The sequence below is a fragment of the Aphelocoma coerulescens genome, chromosome 12, assembly GCF_041296385.1.
Source record: "Aphelocoma coerulescens isolate FSJ_1873_10779 chromosome 12, UR_Acoe_1.0, whole genome shotgun sequence".
NCBI classification, from domain to species: domain Eukaryota; kingdom Metazoa; phylum Chordata; class Aves; order Passeriformes; family Corvidae; genus Aphelocoma; species Aphelocoma coerulescens.
Window position 1 is genome coordinate 15,056,415 of NC_091026.1, and position 23,412 is coordinate 15,079,826.

Here is a 23,412-nt window from a genome sequence, read left to right on the forward strand (position 1 = left end):
GTGTCAATACATTGTGCTTAGATCTGCAGTAGTGCTTAAATTCATGACCACAGAACTGCTGATTACCTTGCTGCAAAGACAAGGACTCTGGGGTGCATGGCAGACATGTAGTTCTATTTCCCACACATCAGGAACATCAGGATTCTGGGATCTGACCTGGGTCATGTGCTATTATTTTGTTTTTACAATTATCTCAACATTTCCCATTAGTAGGAAACACTGTACAAATAACAGTAATCTTAGCTTTGCTTTGTAGACTTTTATGTCCACCCCCTTTTATTTTATATCAGTATTTTGCATTAAAATTAATATTTCTGGCTTTGTTGCACTGTGCTGATGTGAAATATCAAGGACTTTTTTTTTCTGAAGAGTTTGATACCTACTGGAAAGACTATAGCAAACTACAGCATAAGAATTATGGTTGAACTCAGCAATCTTACAGGTCTGTTCCAGCCTTAATGATTCTATGGTTCTATTCTATGACTTCTGCTGGATCACTTGGACTGAGCCTGAACACCAGAAACAGAGTGTGAAAAGGGGCCAGTCTGCCAACAGCCCCTCCACAGGCATGGCTGAGGAGCCAGGACTCTGAAAGCAGGATTTGAGATCTGGCCTGGGGATGCTGTCCAGAGCTTGTGCTTTTGAGGAGATGGGAATGGGGTCTGCTGGGAATAGTTTAGGATTTTGTTGATTTAACCCTCTCAAGCTGTTTAAAAATAACATTTCCTGTGCTTAAAACATATCTCTGCTATTCCTGTGTCCCATAGTTTTTTATCACTCTTTTTTCCTTTTCTTTTTTTCTGGTTAATGAGCTCTCACAAAATGCCTGGAGGCACGTAACTACTCTAGCATGAAGTTTCAGGTTTAAGGAACTAGGCCTTGGGGCCCTTCTGACCAGGAAAAATGCCAAATACAGGATTTTACCTTAAAGGGGACCCAAGGGATCCAGAGATGGTAACAGCATCAGTTACCAGACTGGGTTTCTCCAGCACAAGCTGCTGGAGAAGCTGGGCAATGCAGGAGAAACTCAGCTTGTCAGATGGGAAACTGCTCATGGGGTATTCATGTCAAACAAGTGTCACATAGAGTAGGGCAACAGATTCTGCAAAGGTTTTACTATAGCATGCTGAGTCTGGAAGTTTAAAATGTCATAAGGAAAATGCCTTAATTTTTCAGGCCACTGCTAAAGGACTTAATCAAAATTCTCTGTGAAGAGCCTGAAAGCATCAAGAAATCCATCACCTGAACTCTTTGAGCTGGGCTTGTTAATCATCAAAATAAAACAGTCTTTTTAATTTAAAAAGTACAGATGCAAATACTCATCTCCGTGCAAGAGGCTCAGGTTCAGGTCCTTTTTCTGCTCATTACAGGGGATTTTTTTTGGCTCCCTCCTGCTGGAATTGCTTAATTTGTATAAAAAGTGAAGCATTCACCAGATTAGAGCTCCTGCCAGTATAATCTGGTTGTTGGCGTGAACAGCTGTGAGATGGAAATGCCCCTGCAGGTTTCCAAACCAGGCTCATTTCAGGGAAGTGTCATGGGTCTGAGTGCTCATCTGCCATATCACCCCCTGCTGTTCACTGCCTCTCTGAGCCAAAAATCTGTCCCCAGGGATTCCTTCCCATCCCAGCACTGTCGAACTCGGCACATTCCTGTCGGTCAGCATTGAGCAATGAAGAGCTGAGGTTTCTCACCAGCTCTAGGCTAAATCAGCACAAAAGGGATGGTAATTTCATCACATTTTATGTGCAAGCTCAAAGGCATCTTGGACTTGGTATATCTGCTAAAAGTAGTCCAGTATTTACTAGCAGTTAAACAGTATTGTGTATCAGAAAACACAAGAAAACAGGCTTATTGTGTTTTCTTGTCCCATCCCATATATTTGTGTTTATTTTGATTTTAGAAAAGAAACACTAGAGGAAAATTCACCAAATTAAATGTTTGCCAATGTTTTCACAGAAATATTTGCCACTGGAGGTCAGCTCCACATTTCCAACAGTAATTTTGTAACTCAAATCTATTATATCAAAAACCCCTCTGGACTCCTTACAGACTAGAGAGATGTTCATAGGTCATTTTAAGAACATCAACATATACTTTGAAGATTACTGCAGAATCCCCTCTGTGCTATAGATTCTTGTTGGACAAATTGTCCCTGAATCTATTTATTTGTATACATTTTTTGCAGTGTTATGAGAAAGCATTGGTTTATCTAGCTAAAAGTGTCTTGCTGTAGTCACACAACTGCACTGATATTTACCAGAGATAGCAATACTGACTGAGAAAACAATGGAACACATTAAAAGTTGCCTAGGAAAGATTTATTTACTCAAAATTGTTTAGTGAAACTCTACAATTCAAAACCACTCAAATATCAAAACAGATGCTATAAATGCTTTCACTCAATCCCAGTGCTCAGAACACCTGAATTGATGACCTGTGCATTTCTTGAATGCCTTTTGCATCTTTCAATGTGCACATTTTTCTTTTCTTTCAAATGGAAAAAGGAAATTTCACCCAGGTATTCTCAAAAAATTGACAAACTTTAGGCAAAAAGCCTACTCAAGTCAATGTAGGCTGGATTCATCAACCTTCAGGTTACAATGGCCAGCAGGCAGGCAGAAACTCAGTGGATGCACAGAATCCTCCCTGGAAATGCTCAAAGCCAGGTAGTTTTTTGGCCAGTCCAGGTTGTGCTGGCTCGGTGAGACCAATGTTGGGGCTGGCACAACGTGGTGCCTTTGCTGCACCTGCACTGCAGCTGTGGAGCAGCACCACTGGCCTGGCACTCAGGGAGGCTTCCAATCTGCTTCAGCAGAACTACACTCACAACATACCCAGCAGTGGAGACCAGGGGTTTCAGGCCAGGCTGGAAGTGCAGCATCAATTCAGTGCCACACAGAAATGAACATGCACATGGAGAAAACCTGGGCTTTGGGCAGTCAGAGGCACATCCTTCCTTCCAGGCATCTCCTCATGCCTGCAGGCAAAGTCTGTCTGTCTGACACAATAGAGAGAACAAATTTAATAAGATCTTTTAAGCTTTTTGCTTCGTGATGAGGTTTTCAGCAGGCAGCTCTACAGCTCTACGCCATGGAAGACTTCCTGTCCTGCTGGCCAGGAAGAACATCCCCAGTTTACTGAGCCTCACAGAGTAGCAAAACCTCCACTTCCATCCTCGATGCTGCAGTGGAGAGAGCAGGGCTGCAGGCCAGCTCTGACCGAGTGACCCAAAAAGAGCGTGAGTGAGGAAAACCCTGACCTGACTAATTTTGTTGTTTAGTCAGAGTATCCAGGCAGGAGTCAGCTGCTGTTCATCCTTCCTCATACCCACAACATGAGTTAAGAGTCACAGTTCATTTTCTTGCCTGATCCTAGAGCAACACACATGCTCAAGGACATCTAATAAATATTTCTCCTAGCTCAGAGAAGACTAACATTTGTTCTTGCTTTAAGAAAAGATTATACCCTCTAAGTGTATCCTTGCATTGCTCTGGCTGTATGCAGCTGGTTTGGGATGAGATGTCTGCAGATTCTGGCTGGAATAACACTAATAAAACAAGAATCCAGAAATCCTTCAGTTGCATCAGGAAGCATATTCTTCAGCCAGAGGAAAACCCAGCACCTCAGATGCTCCCTGACAGAAGCACAGAGGTCTATTCCTCCCACACCAGCAGTGCTGGGTGATCTGGGCAGAGCTCTCTTTGCTGCTGAGGTTGGGCTTCTCAGTGAGGTGAGGACAAGGCGAGTTTTTCTGGGGAAGATTGGAAAATGTGTCCCTGGATAGTCTGGGGAAGCGTGTGGGTGTTTCTGCTTGCTTGAGAGCCCGGTTCCACAGAATACTTAGGCACATGTGTAACCAGAAGGGACGTCCATTAGAGTCCTGCAGAGACAGACACTTTCAGCCTCCCAGCTGCAGCAGGATCCAAACAGTTTTCCACGAAATCTCAATTGCTTTTCTTTTGTTCAAGTCACCAAAATAACTTTCATTCTGGCAAGTCCCTGCCCATGTAGCAGCTGAATTAAACTCACTTTGAAGTTCTGCGGGTCCTCCTCCTCACAATGAAAAGTATCCATAATACAGGTAAGAGATCTTGCACTGCTAAATATTACCTGGCTACTAATGTGAAAAACAGAATGAATTCAATGCCAAAAAGCTGTGAGAAAGTTTGTGCAAAATCAACATTAATTATAGGGACTGTCTCATACCACAGCTATTTTACAGCAATTTCACTTTACATTCCTTGGCCCGCACTGCTTATTGAATAATTAAATGGCCAGATGACACACAACCAGATTCAAAAGCCTTGAATGTGAATGAATATCAGTTTCCCAGTTCTGAAAGGAATTTAATCATGAAAACTTCCACCTACTGTCCAGTTTACCATATTCTGGAGAAAGCTGAAAAGCTGTGATATCCATGAGATCGTCTTCATGGTACTTTTTCCAGAACAGAAGGAAACCTGAGCTGTTGCCTCACAGGGGAACAGGATTTGGGATGAAATCCCCCCTCTTCTCATCTTCACATAATGAAGCTTTCTGACCGGGATTCCTATGCCATAAAACAGACACATCATTAAACCAGACACTTCATTAAAATCGGAAACACATTTAAAACTGAGAGTGTGGGGTAACTTCCTAGAACTATAAAGAAAATAATTACGATCACAGCAAAAGAAACATTTTTTCACCCAGTATTATTCAATATGCATTGAATATATAGTATTTAATATAATATGTAGTATTTAATACGTATTGTACACAGTGCTTTGTGTTGTATAAAGACATGGTGTTTCTCAGCTTATAAACAGTTAATTGTAATAATATCTCGCATTTCAGCTGCAAAGCTAGACATGTATATTTTCTGAATGTGTCAAATAAGCAAGACACAAAGTAACCTTGGTGTATTGAGAAGAACATGTTTAAACCACATGCCAAAGTAAACAGGAAAGCTAAAGTCTTGGTTGGGGTGTGTTTGTTGTGGTGTTTTGTTGGTAATTTTTAAGCATCCCAATATTTTATTGGAGCCCTAATGCATATTAAAATGAAAATATATGAAAAAGTGTTGATTCATCTGCAGAATGAATTCACACACCCACCTGAAAAGACACTTGAAATTTTGAAGAGTGTCAAAGCATCACTTTGCTCACATGTATTTTCCTTCTCCTGTTTATAAATCCAGAATGTACCTAAATAAGTGACAGATTTAGTCAGACTAAGTTTTAAAGTGAAATGGCAGCAGAGACCCTGTTTTGTACAGAAAGCCATCCTGCAGAGAAGTAGGGATGAGGCAGCTGCAAGAACTTAAACTTTGTGTCAAGGGGCTCCAAGCAGATGAACAGTCAGGACAAAATATGGAGGAACTCCTCACCAAGGCAATAATCACTATCTGCAAAATCGTTGAACAAGGTAAACTGAAAGTTTCCTTGATGAATTTGCATTTCATGAGTAGAGGACCATTCACTTTATTCACTCAGCTATATCATGGCTGATAAACATACTTTTCCATCATACCTTCTGGGACTTCTTTAAAGTACCTACAGAATTAAAGCCCAAACTCATGAATTGTACAGCCAGTGTGAGGGAGATGGTGAGAAAAGCATCACCCCCACACAGCAGCCCAGGCTTGTGCCAGATTAGTGTCTGCATTACCATGGCCTGATGTAAACAGAAAAGAAATTTCCTGTCTTGGATCACACGGCAGGGGATGGGGGATTTGACCTGTAAATGAGGGGAGGATGAAAGGGTAAAGCCCCTAAGTACACAGAAGAGCAGGACTGTGAGTAATGAGCCCAAGTTAGAAATGCCACTGGAGACTCACACTTTCAATGAATTGCTTAAAAAAGACTGGTTTGCACATTTGTCCTAAGTACGCCCTGGGATTGCCCTATGAAAGAGAAATACCTCTGTCATTCCAAGGAATAAACAGACTGGAATTTAATTCAGGCAGGTGTTGGCTGCTGATGGATCTGTGTCCACCTACCAGCTATGTCTGTTTACAGGGCATCTGCTCAGCTCAAACACAGCAGGGTGATGCTGCAGTTTGCACTGTGGGCCAGCAAAACTGATGGGAGGCTTTCTTGCCTGCCCATTGTCCATCCCTGGAAGACCAGTCAGCTTTAGAAGACTAATTAGCCCAGTTGGTGCCTATTAAGCTACTGCCTCAGACACAGAGGCAGGGTAATCCTGGCAAGGGATCTTAACATGCTTTGGGTAATGCTGTTATGATCAGCACCATCCAGAACACCTGGCAGGAGATAACATCCAGACTTTTGGCTGAAAGACAGACTCACAGAGAGGGCCCAAGGGAGCAAAGAGAGGTCAGGACCTCTCCACCAACATTCCAGCACAAAGAGGCAGAAGCGCAAGACAACCTGTTTGAATTAGGATGTTCGCTGGACCGGGATACATGGGAATTGTTGCTACAGAGAAAACCAGCATCCACTGGTCTGAACTGTGCAGTACTGTGAGGATCTCCATTGCTGGGATTGTGTGAAGCCTGCTCTTATGCTTCTGGCTGTCAGATTCCACTTGAAATCTGTGTTTCTTTTTCACTTTGTGGATGCAGCAGCATCTGTCTCAGGGGGAGGGATATGCATAATTAAGTGCAAATTGTGTTCTTATGATGCAAGGCAGACTCATCTAATACTTCACAGGTACCACCATCTCAAACAGCTTGGCAGGAATTTACCAGTTGTGAGGCTGGGATTTAAGAACAGCAGTAAACTTCAGGACTGCAGAAGTGCTCCTGATGCACAGTGCTCCGATCCTGCTCCTGGGAACAGCTGTGTAAGACCACACTTATGGCTGGGCTGGTATTTTGAAGGGAAGCTTGGTTTACATGTTTTTCCTCCTTTTCCCTTAAGACAGCCTTCACTTTAAACCCAAGATCTCTACATTTAGCACAGGGGGACAGTGCTGTCAAGCCACTCCAAGTGGCTGCTTTGTGTAATGTTCAAGACGCTCCGTGGAGAAGACTAAAAACCCCCCTTAAGTAATCCCTACAGAAAGTGTGCAGGAGTGCCATAAATTATGTCAAAATGCAGGAGAGCCATTTAAGAGCAGCTGACTGGTTTGCTGGTTGTAGTTGTGCTGGAATGAAGAGAGAACGAACTGTCACCAGGGCTGTGAGATGAGGGATGTGGCTCCTGAGCATGCAAAGAGATCAAGAACGGGCAATTCTGTGGTTTCCATCTCTCCCAGTCCTGACATTTCCCCTCTGCCATGACCAAATTGGGTAGGATAAGATCACTTTTTTAGCAAATGCTCAGCTGATGAATGTCAGCTGTTTATCACAATTTTTTTGCCTTTTGGCTGGACCCTCAAAGTATTTTTGGCTTTTGGCAAAGGGTATTGAGATAGGTATTTCTTTCTTTCTTTATTTGAATAAGTAAAAGTACAAGCCAGAAAATTCCCTGATGATAGCTCATCCCAGACTAAGTTTTTGCTATTGCAGCTCCTGGCCCAGCCCTGGCAGGTGGCTGATAATAAAAATAATTTTATCATTAATCATGATAATAGTATCATAAATAATAATAAATAATATTAATAATAATTAATAATAATTAATTGATAATATGCTGCACAATCCAGCAAGGAGCTTTATCAATCAAAACAAGCCCTCAACAGGAATGTTTAATCACTCTTCTCTAGTGGAATCAGCCTAAACATAATGCTTTCATCCCAAGATAATATTAGTCTGCAGGTTTGGATCTGTTCTCGCTGCTCCAGGACTATTTATTTCTTCATACCTTGAGGGTCTACTAATTAGCAACCTTCCTCCACACCCTTTGATATCACTAAAGTAATCTCAGTGTAAGCAACTACTTTCTCATGGTATCTCTGAGGGAGTAGAGAACAGCTGGAGAGTCTGAGCAGTTCTCCAAGAGCAGTGATTGAAAGATGGCAATAGCATTGCTTATGCAAGTAAAGTACCCTGACTATGAAAGACATTTACTCTCAGCTCAGTCCAGAATCAGTAGATAGCAGAGTGATAGTCTGCTATAGCTCTCAATCATTTTTTGTTCCCCCCTTGCCCACCTTCCCATTTGCCTTGTCTTGTTCAGCATGTGGGGTCTTGCATAGGCAGAAGACTCTCAGCACATTGGGGCAAAGTAACAACAAAACCAGGACCTGAATATGAGTTTCATTAGGAGTCTGGGAAAGCAGCTGAGAGGTTGGTACTGCCTGCATGGAATTACTCAGTGATTCCCACACTTCACAAACCCTCTGATTCACAGTTTCTCACACAGGACAGCTGGGATAACATGTTTGAAAGATGAATTTTATACTGCTGAAGTCTCTTTTCAGGTAGTTTCTAATAACACGGTGGGTGTTTATTTAAAACATAATTGCTGGCATCTTTTTTCCACATTACTCACTTTGCTCCTCCACAACACGAGCTAATTTAAAGGCCTGTCATTAAATTTGCAAACTCATTCTGCAAAGTTCAAAACTGAAGATGGGAAAAAGTTTTCTCCCTGTTAAAAATGCTCTTCAGACCAGAGTGACCTTGATGCAATCCAGTGGCAGCTCTTACTCAAAAGATGAGCCCTCGTAGGAAAACCAGTGGTTTCCAACAGCCCCTGTGATATCTGCCATTAATTACCTGCTCTTGCTTGCCTAGTCTCATGGCAGCCTCCTGTCCTTCACTCCTTTGTGTTCCTGTTCCAGCTCTTCCTTCTGCTGCTGGTCTTTTGCTCCCCTTCAGCACCATTTTAGAGAGGTAATAAAACCCTTGTGCTGATAGAACCAGATACAAATGGCTGTGTGAACCTACTTATGTTTATACCATGAAGCCAGGGAACAGGCTGTCCTGGGTTCTGGTTTCCAACTGCAGCATAAATCCATCAGTGAATGGATTTATGGGAAAAAAGCAGAAAGGTACCAGCAGACAGTGCGGGACATCCATCAGAACCCTATCTCTTAATTCTCCAGAAGTGTGAAAGATGGAGGCTTTCACCCCAAACTAGATGAGCTGACATTTCATTTGTTGGTGGGGACTCCCTGCAGAAAGGAAGCAGGGAGATGGTATCAGATCAGGAGCATTAAATACCTGGTTACATGTTTGAGCTCCTCCTCAGCTGAGGAGGCATTGGGGCACCTCAGAGCAGTGTCCTGGGTCACATGCTGTTCTTGCTGCCCCTCATCTGGCTGCACAGCCAGCATCATTGGGACATCACCCTCATGGTCTCCCTTCCTTAAAGATTAATTGAATAATATCATCCATTATAATAACACCAGGCCTGGCTAGATGGAGCTTTGATCTACTTGGTTCAGTGGAAGGTGTCCCTACCCATGGCAGGGGGGGTGGAACAAGATGATCTTTAGGTTCCTTCCAACATAAGTTGTTCTATGATCCTCTTTCAGCCACTCAGGGAGAAGTGTTTAATTAATGAATATAGAACAAACTTTCCTTTGCCAAGCTTGATGCACATAGCATTTACCAAACTCAGCCCTATCCCAGGATGACAGCAATTTCCTTCACCAAACAGCAGTTTTCAAAGGGAAAGCTGGCACAAGTGGCTTCTCAGAACAAAGGAAAGGACATAACAAGAATATTTTTTCTTTTTTCCTTTGAATGTTTTGCATGCAAGGCTATGTTAAGTACAAAGCAGATGACAAGCTAAGAAGATTGTTTCGGCTGATGCAGGAGTCTGTCTCTGTTCTGGTGGAAAGAGATGACAGCAACATGTGCAAGACAGCCTGGCTGAACTGCAGCCTTAATGTGAGATGTTCACATCTCAGTAGACTTCAAGATAAATGGCCTTTATCTTGTCTTCCATATGGTTTTGCTTTCCATGTAAGTAAGTGAATCATAGCATTATCTGAAAGAGAGCAGCTTATCTGACTGCGCCAAGCTGGGAAAGGAGGGAAGAGGGAACAAAAATTTGGAGGGCATAGAGAAACCCTCCATGGAGGATCCTCATGGAGTTTGACAAGATGAAAATGGTGCAGAAGTAATGGGCAGCTCAGGAGGCTGAAAAGAGCCTGCCCAGCAGGCGGGGTGAAAGGCAGTTCTGGATCTGGATGAGAAGGGATCATCTCCCTGGCATTGCTCACTCTCTCAAGGGAGTGTGCATCAAACCACTCACTGGTCAGTTTGCTTCAGGCCAAGCACACGTTTAAGCATGTAGGTGGTTCAGAGTCTTGGAGCAACAGTTCAAGGGAAGGTTACTTGTCACCACTGAGATCAGTGGCAGTTTTGCTGAGAATGTCACTGGGGCCGTGCACTCCATAATGTGGAGTGAAGAGAAGAGGCAGGAGCAACACGGGAACAGGCTGTACTTCAGCATTATGCTTACATTACTAACACTGCATTCACAGAGTAAGTTAGGAGCTGCAAATACTGTCCTTCAACCTAGCAATATTTTATACCTTAACATATTAGTTGTCAAGGTTAAAGAGATATGAAATACATATTAAAAGCCAAAGCAAATGCACTCAATGAGAGGGCAGACCCATGCTTCAAGAAGTCTTTGGTTTTATAAGCCAATTTAGCCGAGGTCTATTAAGAGCTCTTCCTGGTGAAAGAGTATTTTCTCCACTACAATCATATCAGCCTGTACTCTGGGTTAATGGAGATAAATACTACTGCCAGATTTTGTTCTTTCCCTGCATGTAATCTAATGCCAGATGGTTCTGAATGGGTATTAAATCCCCCATGTGCATGACCTCCCCAAGATTTTTATCATTAGAACCTCAAAATAATTCAAGGAAAGCATTCCCTAAGCCCGATCATAAACCTCCTAACGAGGAGCTGAAGTCACAAAGAAAATCCTTTTTAAAATTCCCAGTTGGTGGTTTTTTTCCCTCCTTTATGACAAACAAGCAAGAATTCAGAGATGCTTTAAAACTGTTTTAGTAGAAAACACATAAAAAAATGAGCATTCAGGTTAACAGTTCAGGTTCCCAGCATGGTTCAGAGATGTAGAAACTGAAAAGCCATCGTCAGCCTCTAATGCACAGGCCAGCAACATCACCATCCCTCAACACACATAGAAATTACTCTGTCAGTAATCGACTGTTTTATTCACAGTGCAACATAACACCTTGTGTCAGAATAAATACAATCCAATGTCAAACGAGAGATTCAAATGGGACCTTACCTACACAAAAGTACAAGGACTTACATGAACACTATCTTCACACTAACTGGAGCTAAGCAAGAGAAGCTAAATTCCCAGAGATTTTCTTAGGAATTTTCTGCCCTCATTTGCACAGAGTGGAGGATACATTTTAATGATTTTACATTTGGTTTTCTACTTGCTGTTTACTGCATTGCACCAAGTCTTACTTGCTGCCTGTTGCTTGAGCACATAAGAGAAAATTGTTCATATCCTCATGGGTTTTCTGTACTTCTCATTAGTGGATTATCCAAAACCAACGTAAGTATTCCTGCAGCTAAATCACATGTTGCAAGAATAGGGAGGGGTGAGAAATAATAAAAATAAAATTTAAAAGTTTCAGAAATTTTGGGGTGTCCAGCCTGTTCAGAAAACTTTACAAGGGCCTTTACACTGTGCATGCAAGACTCAGTTCTCATCTGTTTCAACTGGGAATATGCAACACCTGCAAAAAAACCCAATCCTTGGCCAAAACCACAGGATCAATAATCCTGAAAGACTTTAGTTTGGGTAACTGAGGAAACTGAACCCAATTCATCATGAGGGTATTCAAATGCATGTGACCTTAACCGTGGGAACATCTTGCTTTGCCCTGAAGTCCCACACTCACCTCCCATCACCTGGGAAGAGGAAACTGGAAGATAAGATATTACTTCCAAGATCTGGCACTAGAACAGAGCCCCCCAGCATGGCAGGAGACCACTTATTTAGAAATAAATAAACAAAATACAAATAAAAATACAAAACCTCCCTCAACACCCAGAAGTACCCTGTCACGTCACCACGGATGGCATCACTATGCAGCACATGATTTCCCCACACCAGAGTCACTCTCACCCACTTCTCATGCAGCCACACAGACTGTGTGTGTACAGGCACCTGCTCTGTATTCTGACAGAGATGCAGGTGTCTCTGGAATGGGAGAGGTAGGGACCCTTTGCCAGAGCTCAGAGCTGAACCAGGAGCACTGAGCTCCGGACACCGAAGAAAACAACATTCTGATAGGTAATATCAGTTCATTAAACATTTGAATGTAAATATGGCCCTTCTTACCTTCAGCCCCAGATATCCTGCTCTCATTACAACCTCACCTTGTACGCAACTTTATCCTGTTCACCCTAATTCCATTCCTGTTTCATATTCACTGTTTATGTCCTTGTGGATCCCCACACCCAGTCTCCAACCATCTCTCCTGCTTAATCCTCATTGCATTTATCTCCACACCTTCCTTATCAGCCTTGTTAGCAGCTCATTACCCCCCAGCATGTCCCTAACTCCCATATTCTAATCAAAGCCCCTTTTACCTGGTTCTGGTCGCTGTCCATCCACCCACTCCTCACAATTCTTGTGCACACTGTCTTCATTGGGCATCTCCACTGAGGCCAGTTTGATGTCAGTCATCCCCATCCCGAACTATCATCTGACCTGCAAGAGGTGTTTGTCTGGACAAGGAAATAGTTCATGTGGTGAAACACTGCCAAAGACTTAGGGCCAAAGCCCTGTGTGAAATCAGAAGGCATCAGAACTGGGAATGGAGCACAACCAAACTCAGCAACAGGTAGTTGCCCCCATCACCACTTGGTGTAATTTTCCTCCCTAGCACCCTGGCCATGCCCCAGCATGTCCTAGGTTACAATGTAAGATGTGCCCACAAGCATGTATTCTATCACCATCTTCATGAGCTGTTAAAACCAGGTGGGGCAGTGCTCCCTGCCTCCCCCCTCAAGACTACGTCCTGTTAATGGCCCATCAGTGCCTTGTCTCAGGACTCACCATTCCACTGTGAGATGCTCCACCCAGAGGGAGAAACCAAGCATCCCATCCTGGATATAAACTGCGATTTTTGAAGACCACAAGCAGCCCTTTCCCCATTGGATTTTCCAGAGGACAACAGCTACATACCTACCACTGGACCTTCTGAGGAAGACCAGACCTTTCTACACAGGATCACCGCTTCAACAGAACCACATCCATTCACTTCAGGAGGACTGCAGCCACCACCTTATCGGACTGCTACTGCTACCCTGACTAGCAGGGTCAGGTCATATCTGACTCTGTCAGTTTAAATCAGTTTTGTTCTTTTTTTTTTCCTGCCTTGTTTATATATATATATATATATATAAGTAAAGAACTGTTATTCCTATTTCCCATATCTTTGCCTGTAAGCCCCTTGATTTCAAAATTATAATAATTCGGAGGGAAAGAGGGTTGCATATTCCAAGGGAGGCTCCTGCCTTCCTTAGCAGACACCTGTCTTTCAAACCAAGACACAGCAGCACCATCATGGGCTGTGCAGGAGCAGCAGAGAAAAGGCAAAACAGGGTATGGAAGGAACTAATGAAGCTGTGCAGAGCCCTTCAGCCTGCAGCCACTGAAACCCTGCCCAAGTGCAATATTTTACAACAGCACGCAAGCTATTCGTCATCCCAAGCCGAAAATAAAAAGAGTTGTTGGTTTCTGTCCATTCCTTAGATGCCATGTTTCAAAAGAACAAAGGAGCAATGCTGCCACCAGGCCTCACCAGAAAGGGACCTACTGGGGCTGGAGGACAGACCCCTTGTCCTGGGGAAACCTAACACTGACCGGGGGTATGGGATACAGGCTGCAGGACCCCAGGATGTTCCATCTCTGGGGATGAGGAGTATTTCTGGCACATCATCCTGGCACCTCCAGCAGGCTGAGAGCAAGGAGGGAGGCACGGGGTGAGCAGGCTTTGCTCTGCAGCAGTTTTGAGGCAAAGCAATTTTACTAAAAAAGGAACTTGGAGCACTTCAGTCTGTCAAGCATTGAGGCCGTGCCAGGTCCGTCTGCATCCCGCTGCAGTCCCAGGAGGAGGAGGCAGTGAGAAGAAAATGGCCATGTACACCCTGCTCTGCCCTGATGACTCAGGGCCAGCCACAAGTGAGCCCGAGGGTTTTAGCCAGCCCACAGAAGGGTGGGGAGAAGCACACGGGGGTTTGCTGGCTGGTCTCACCAAGCAGCAGCAGGAGACTGGTGGGAGTCTCTCCCTCTGTTTTCCCCTTCTTGCTCCTTCCGCCCAGTGACGCTTGCACGTTCTTCAGGGCATGAACCCACTCCTGCTGTGTGTCTGTGTCTCACCCATGCTCTGGGACATCACACTCGACAGGGACCCCCTGCCTCGGGGGTACTGTCGTGGGTAACAGCACTCTCAAAAATACAGTTCTGGCTACACGGATAATATCAACTTATTATAGAATTTCCCTTTTTAGCTGTGCTGCAGACGGCATTTCCAGATCTCTGTAAAGCATTCTTGGTTTTTCTTTCCATCCTTCGGTGCAACTTGACAAGTTTTGTGGTTCTTTTCTTAATAAGCAGGTTTATTTTATGTCACTGAGCACTGGCAAGGACAGAGAGGCTTTTAAGTCACAGTAATCTGAATTTTAGAAATAACAAGCTACAAAGATCTGTGATTAAATGTGGAGCATGCAAGGGCAGCAAAAACAAGTACTCTGTGTTCTTTAAAAGATCATTTGGGTAACAGTGACATAACCTAAGTAACCGGTTGCAGTCCAATTTAATCAGCAAATATGCCTCTGGAGCAGAACCATCTAACTTAGGAAAAGAAACAGAAGTACAGACACCACCAGTAGGAGAAATTATTGCATTCCACTTAGACAAAGATTAATTATTATGAATCACTCCAAAAATACATTTGCCCCAAGTGGGAGTACACGGTCTTCTATTCATCAAGTTGCTTTCAAATAATCATTAAACATCTTAAGACAGAAGAAAATTTTGTTCACCCAAAACAAGCACTACAAAATGAGGACTACATTTTTTAGTTTGGAGCATTTTGATCAAAAGTAGCTGCCCAAAAGTAGGACAAGCAGATCATCTGCTAGAAGAAATGTGTGTAGATGCAGAGGACTCTGCTAATTCCAGTATATTTTTTCATGTAAGAGTTTTCCTGTCAGTGCTGATTTTTCCTTATCATTTTTATCATAAGTTCACCAAATTAAATTTATATTTGCTACTAATTTTGTCCAGTTTAAGGGCCTCAGATATAACCTCAATGGCATCTCAAAGGATCATAAATCAGATTTAAAGCCAAAAGTCATCTCAGTTGAATGTTTTGAAGAAAAATGAACATGGTGGTTTCAGGAAGGGCAGGAGTAGGTGTCTTAGTAAGGTCTCCCTTTGCACAGGGGTTCTATTAAAAATACTTCAGAAGGATGATGGTGGGACAAGTATGTCTGAAGCAGACTGGGTTATTAACAGCAGACCTTGCTCCCCTTCATCACTTACATTTCATTTTCCATCTGTCTCTGGGCAGTCCCTGGTAGACATGTCCTTGTGACAGTGCTCCAATAGAGCATTGCTCTGGGTAAGACAATGTTCAAGAACAAGAACACAGTTCAAAATAAAATTACTTTGTCTTTTACAAGAGAAAAGAAAAAGTGCAAAACTAAAGGACAGCAGGAAGCAACTATGTTAACAACTGGAGAATATTATTGTTTTATTAAATTATGCATATGGAAAGCTTCTTCTGCAAAACATTCCCCAAAGCATGACCCCGTTAGCATTCCTTAGCATTTCTGGTGGGATGGGAATGAGAAACTTGTTTCCTTTTACTTTACAGGGCCAGGGTTAGGCACAAAGCAGGCAAATACCAGATGATCCTGGGGTCCCTTCCAACTCAGTATATTCCATGATTTCTACGATAATTTGATCAGCAGAACCCCAGATGCTGAGGTTGATTTCACAGCCAACTTTATCTGGGAGACTAAGAGATGGCCTTCTAGGTAAAGCATTCTTCCTTTTTTTAATAGTCTTTTTCTCCAGTGTTAGAGACACAGTTTAAGACTCAGTCCTCACCCAGCCCAAGCAGTGCTGATAGGCAGTGCTTCCACTGACACTTTTTCCATTACAAAGTAATGTTCTACCCAAACATACTTTGTTTGACACCAGTAAGTCAGGGCAGCTCTTTTAATCATACACGAGACTGAACTAGGACAATTTTTTAAAGGGTATAAAATTTGGTGACTTTTCAAAGAAAACTTTTTTTTTTTCCTTTTTAGTGGCACAGTCCAGCACTCCCTGTTCCTGGCAGCAGCTCAGAAGCGGTCTGAGACATGCATCTTTTTGTGTCAGTTCTGACCCAAATGAAATCAAGAAACCTTGGAAATCTCACAGGAGATGGATTTTTGTGAGTTTTCCAATTTAAAGACGTGGAGATAAACCAAGATAAGTGTCTGAGAAAAGATCTGCAGTATGTGGAAGGTTCATCAATTACTAGATATGTCTGCCTTTATTTTTATGGCCTTACACTTTTCTAGAGATATGCCTACAGGCACTTGATTAACGCTGGAGTAGTTATGTAAATGAATTAATGGGACAATAGATGTAGTAGAGGAAAGCCTTAATTCTTAACTCTGACAAATGCTTGCTTTCCAAAGGAGAGATTGTTTTAATTGCTCAGCTAGTTCCTCAGAACTGGTTAGAAAGGACAGGGAGAGGACCTTCAAAAGCCAAGCAATTCTGAGGCTTTTCCCAAGCAGCAGCAATGATAAAAAGAAAAAAGAAAAATGTTGTGCTTGTTTCTGTTACTTAGATATTTCAAACACATTGCTTCAAATCAGCTTTTAAGTTTTTCTACCATACCCATACGACAAAAAGAGAAAGAGACAACACCTTTATCTTCAGAACAGCTTGCTCACATCACAACACAGTTTATTTTGTGACTCCAATATACTCTGTGCTTCTTTTTCTCCATTCCTTCATTACCACCTCACCATTAGCAAGTGTTGCTAAGTAACATTCTAGAGGCCCCTATAATTTTGCTACATGACTGCACTACAACTGCATGTTAATGCTTCACAAAGGCAGTAACTATCAGCAATAACCACTATATTACTTTTAGGGAAACCATGGTACTTTCTCATTATGATTGTGTATGCTTCCAAGTTGCACCAGGGTAATTCGCCATTGCTGGAGGCTGGGATGAGTAAATTCCCATGCTGGATTTACAGAAATCCTGGTGGTTCTCCCACTCAATGGACATGTGCAATGAGTTGAGCTGCGACTCATCTCCCTGGCATATTGAACACACTGAATACCTGCTGTGGGCTTTATGTGTTTACCAGTTGCTGTATGGGCAGTACTGGGAGGGCACCCCTGGAATGAGCTGGCACCAAGCCAGTCCTCTGGATCACTGGGATGTAGTGACCTCAGGTCTGTCACAGGGGCTCCTGGAAGCTGCATCTTGACATCAAGATGTCACTACACAGTGGCTGGGAAGAGGATGATCTTGGGAGGCTTGGTCCCTTGGTGCCTCAGATGTGGGTGAGACTCTTGGGTGTAGGTGAAAAGAGGCAGGTAAGGGAAAGAAATCCTGAAGAAGGTCACTTTCAGAAACTAGGTATCATCAAAGTTTCATCGATAGGAACACGAAAAGATACACCAAGAAATTTTTAGCTTAACTTCTACCTGAAATGATTCACTGGTCCTACCCAGCCAGGACAGAATTAAAATCCACATTTCAATCAAGAGGTGATGCCAGTGCTGAAGTGGGATAAAGCAAGACTCCTATAAGCTGGGTCCCAACACACACAGAGTTCAGAGGAAGTTTTCTGCCTGCATAAAATCTGAGGAGTCAGACATATAATTACCATGAAAAAAACCAAAAACCATCCTTTTCATTGTGTGGTAAAAGAAATAAAAGGAAAATAAAATACCTCTAATACTTTCAAACTGCTGCACTTTGTCACCAATCCCAATTTGCCATAGCAAGCCTTGCAGGAAGTTCAAAAGTTGCAGTGGGACAAAAATGGGCTTAAGGGATGTTGGACAATTCAGAAACATGATTCTAGTAGCACCAGACAATGTCTGTGTTGACCTAAATATTTTACTCTTATGCCTGTTCTAAAGTGGATGCTGTATGCATGTATAAGCACATATATATTTATAGATACACAGTAATATAGAGAGTCCATGTGTCTACATGAATGTTCATATTAACAAATGTCAAGGAGAAGACTCCATCAATAGCTATAAAGGTTTAATTTCTTATCTAGTGCATTCCCCGTTTTACTTGGTTGAAGGCCTAGTATTTACATGTTTAATTATCTAAGATTTCCTCTCTCCCAAGGAACACACTGGTTTGCCATGTTCAATAAAGTAATAAAACGTAGAATAAATCTTTCTAGTAGAATAACTACATGATACTAAACCCATGTTTTATGTTATCCCCACCGTGTACTTCAGTTTCTTTAAGTGTATCTTTGTAGCAACCAAACGTGCCATAAATAAGTCATGATGATATTACAGCTGAATGTAATTTCAAAGTCTCTCAGCAAGTTGTTAAGCGTTTGTTGTCTAGGTCACTGCTGAGGAAATTTGAAAACTCTGATATGATTTATGACTATTACTGTATTAGTATTGCATAAAAGGCTATGGGGAATAAAAGCACATAAACTTTTGTTTAATTTCGTTCCAATAAAAATTTCATTTCTTATAGCAAAATAAACAAGTAAATCAATGTTGAATGATTCTGTTGTTTTATTATGTAACTTACAATTTGGCGTTAGGTATCCAAGCCAAGAAAAATCTGAGACCCTGCTCATTTTTGTTGAAACATAATTAATTACACTTAGAATTATTCTGCAGAGGTTGCTTCCTTGAATGGCATCCATAATGTGATGTAAGAGAAGAAAGTCCAGGAACAAAAGGCTTGGCTTTTTTCTCCCTATGTACAATTACATTATCCCTATTATTAGCCAATTTCTTAATGTAAACCTTTTTCTTCTGAAGTTTACTCAACCATTTATGGGATAATTAGTTTCCTAAAATTCCTACAACATCAGTGTTCAATTTAAGAGATGCTGTTACCTTGAGACTTGATGTTGTATGAATTGCATGGACATACAACTTCTCTTCCTCATCATGTAGCCCATCCCCATAAGTGGGAAACAGTCCCATCTGTACGAGTCCCTCTCAGCTCATGGAATGGGAAATGCTGAATAATGAGAAGACAAAGTTAAAAGAGTCAAAACTTTGGCCATTTTTGCCAAATCACAAGCTAATCACAGCTTATATTAATCACCTGCTGAAGATTCAGCTCTCCTTTAAGAAACTGAAGTCTGTGGGACTTGCACATGTAGGAGCACAGTGACATTTTGGAGGATGTGGCTGTTGCTGTCTAAAGCTCCAAGTCTGTCGGCTTTTGCAACACCATGCAATCAAAATGTCCTTCACTCTAGTGAATGACTAACCTAAGCAAGTATAATTTCTAATTTATTGTAGGTGTATATAAATTAGTTTCCCAGAAATATTGCAGACATTTCTCGATCACTGGGAGGCAGTAATCCCCAAGTTTAACTAGGTTTTCTCTTGGACATACTGCTTGACCTTAGATGAGTCGTTTAATCTTTCTTTCTCTCTGTTTTGCTGTCTATTAAACTATGATAATATTGGCTCACATCACCCGCTGAATAAGCCAATATTCAACACAAATAGCTGATGTGAAATTAATATTTCTAAAGTACTCTGCTGCTGAAAAATGCTGTCAGTCCAAAGTGTACACTGCTATAGTTATGGTATACAATAGAAATCAGGCAAGTTGTGGGTGTTCTTGAGCCAGCCTCTGTATCTGCTACTTGACTTCACATGCACACATCCAATGGAAAAGAGATTTAAAAATAAAAGTGTCCTTGAAACTAGATAAGAAACTTTCAGCCAATGGAGAATGTCCATCAACACCTATCTCGGGCTACAGGTTTTTTTCTAGCCAGTTCAGTCCCATTTTGTTTCTTCATGCACTCAAATCCACCATTCTGGCTGTTAAAGGAGGAAGGGACAGCTTTGAGAGAAGGATTGTGGTAGGTCAGGGTACAGAAGGGATTGAAACGACCCCTCAGGGTTTTGATTTGCGATGTTTGTGGAAGCCACACACCTGATGAGGGTAGAGCAGGAAGTGACAGCAGTCCTGCCATTTCCACGTCTCTCACTCCATGCCCAAGAAGAGGTTCCAAAAATCCATGTTGCTGCCCACTCACCAATCAATTAAAATACATAACTACTCACTTTGGCTGAAAATTCCCAGAGAAAGGGTGACTTGGCCCATCTTTTTTCCATCCTCAGAGAAAATATTAGCTTGATTTTCAGAGGTGAGCATTACATACCTCATGTCAAAGCCTAGTACAAATCCTAATGCATCAACTTCTGCCACAGAGCAGGAGGAACAAGGAGCTTTTCAGCATGCCTAAGAAAGCACAAAACTACTTTTCTCTTTAAAACTGTGAAGTCATCAGAAAGGGCTGAAATTTTAGAATGAATGTGATTACACTTATACTAAACAACTGCTGAATGGAATCTTCTCCCTCTTTCTTCCATGTCTGGAATCTTCTCCCTCTTTCTTCCGTGTCTCTTTAGCTCTAACTTTCTTTCACCTGGAAAATGCCCTGAACATTTTGGGTACTTCAGAAGCAAGAAATGACTGTTCAGTCACAGCTGGCCTGAGGCATTTCTGAAAAATAAGTCACTCTATTCTCATTGTTGGGCACAAAGTGGAACAGTGGGTGAAGCTGGTTTTTTCTGCCCCCCCAACTCCACATTTCCCCAGGGAATTCCAAAAGATTTCTCACCATCCACCCAAGCAATGTCATGGTGCAGCTGTACTGTATTTTACCAGCCAAACATGTGTCCCCACTGCCCACAGATTTGTACACCTTTGAGGGAAGGACAGAATTACACAGCTGCTTTGGCCAAAGCGTGGGTTGATTTGTTTGCATAATGTTTCATTATGAAAAACATGGGCCTTCTAGCTTCCTATAAAATGAAGAAAAAAACCCAAAGAAAACAACAGCCTGGAGATAAAAAGTCCCAAAGTTCTAGAAAATGTCAACTCCAAGAAATGTGGTGGGTGTAAAAACCACAAATTAAGCTTTACATCCATATACAGCATCTACGTTTGTTCTGAACAATGCTCAATGGTGAGAGCAGGGAACCCTGTGAGCACTGCCTCCCACTGTGGACATGCCTCCCATTCCTGGGGCCAGAAAATGCCCCTTCCCATGGACACCCCCACAAAGCCTCTGTCTGTTCTTCACAGCACTGGGCAGGAGTTTTGCTTCCTCTTTGCAAAGCCGTTTCCAGCAGGATGGAAATGGGCTTTGCTCCAGATACTGGGAGTACATCCCCAGCAGTGTGTGAGCAGGTACCAGGGCAGTCACTGGATACAGCACTACCTTTTGCACTGCTGTAGTGGGTGGGGAGCTTAGAAGCCACTGCATCACTCCAGGTCCAGTCGAGGACTGGGTTTGGCTCATTAGTCTTAGGCCAGATCACACACTGTCCACCTAGCACAAAGGGTGACACAATAATTCATCCTCATTAACCTATAATAAGTCAGGAGAGGACAGAAAATTTGCATACTGCCATTCATTAAAAACCCACTGAAATGTGACTCAAAAGGAACTAAATTAGAAATCTTTCAACCAACCCTTCTGCAAAATTTGAATGACATAGATTTTCATTTTTTTAAACAAAAATCTTTTGTCAAATGTACAAAATGAAATGAACAAAATACCAAATCTATTTATCATGAACATCCTCATCTCTGTGAGATCTCTGTGGCAGCTGAAGGTATTACAGAAACTGTAAGGCACAGAGTGCTTTAGAGTGAGAAAGTGCTCTTGAATAGGTTATAATTCATTTAAAACACACAAAATTATTTTTAAAGCATGCAGTCAAAGCATTAGAAAGTCTTTTAAAAGAAAGGCTTTATAAATATTGGGTTATTCAATAGATGTAAGACCTCACTGATTCAGACAGTGGAAATGAAAATTACTGTATAAAACTACTTTTATTGTGTCCTTTGCTGCTTTGGAAGCTAACCTAGATGCTGTTGTATCTTGCAGAGATGACAACTATGTATTAGTTATTAGGTTATTAAAATCTTCATTCTTTCCAGAAGACATTACACAACTCACTTGCACCATGATATTTGGGAAAACTAAATGCTTGATCACCTTCATCACTTTCTCAGAGAGGCTGCATGGCAAGTGCACATAAATTTTTCAAAAGACATTCAAGCACTGAGGAGGAGCTACTGAATTTCTGGCAATGTGAGCTAATATTGAACTAATATGTACTTCATGAATGTACTTTTGCTTTGGCCAGAATTGCTGGTTGGAACTTGTAGTAACAGGCTTATCAGAGGTTTGCCAGGGGGGTCTCTCCGGCAGGCTGTGAGCTGCAGTTGGAGCTGCCTTTCCTTCAGTTTGCTCCGAATTTAGGACATGCTTGTGAAGCTCTGCTATAAATTTTCAGCTGGAGAGGAGACAGAGAGGAACCCAACAGACCTGAAGCAGAGGAATCTCAGGACAATCCCAGTGCAAAGTCAAGCCTTGGGTGAAACTGCAAAAGTGAAAAGTTTTTTTGAGGCTCAGACTGGATCTAAAGCCATCTCATCTGGGCTGGGGAAGCTGTGGACTCAGGAAAGATGAAAGCATGCAGTTTGCTTGTTTTAATGACTGGGCTGCCTGTAGCCAGAAAGGCATCCTCACCCCTACATAAGAAGACCCACCACCCCCACGGAGCCACACACAGGGAGCTCAGTTCCCACCAGACAGAAGCTCAGTCATCCCTCCATCACTGCCTCCTTGACCACTGGCACAGCAGTGAGTCGAATTTCACAGGGAGAATTCACACCTTAAACCTTTTAAAAAACCAAAGAAAATCCCAACAGGACAAGCTTCGTCAGCTGCACCACTGAGTACAACAAAGCACATCACTCTCCTCATGATCTTTGTCTCAGCAAAGACAGTAACAGCAACAAAACTTGTTTTCTGCTCTCCCAAGTAAAGAAATGGTTGTTGTTCCCTTAAGAAAGCTCTTCCCAGTTCACAGGAAGACTTTCCTGATATTTTGCCAAGAGTTGTATAATAAACGGCTGATGAAACAAATAGCAAGAACAGGCCATAGAGAAGAGAGGAAATATCTAAAAGGAGGAGAAGGACAAATGAGTCTTCAGAGAGTATGAGCTATAGAGAATGCGCTGAGTTTATGTCTGGTATATTTTGCTTCATTTCCAGTAATTCATGCCCTGTATGTTTCTAGAAACAGATAGATGAAATACTTACAAAACCCACACCAGTGGACCTGAGACAAGTTGTGAGAAAAAGAAATGTTTTCTAAGTTTTGACAGTCAAAATAGATTTGTCACTAGGACAACACAGAATTTTCCCCTTCTAACTTGGGCTGAAAAAAGCAAATAGGATCATTTCTTTTTGCCTGATTTCTCTGACCAGTGGATTCGCTCCACCAC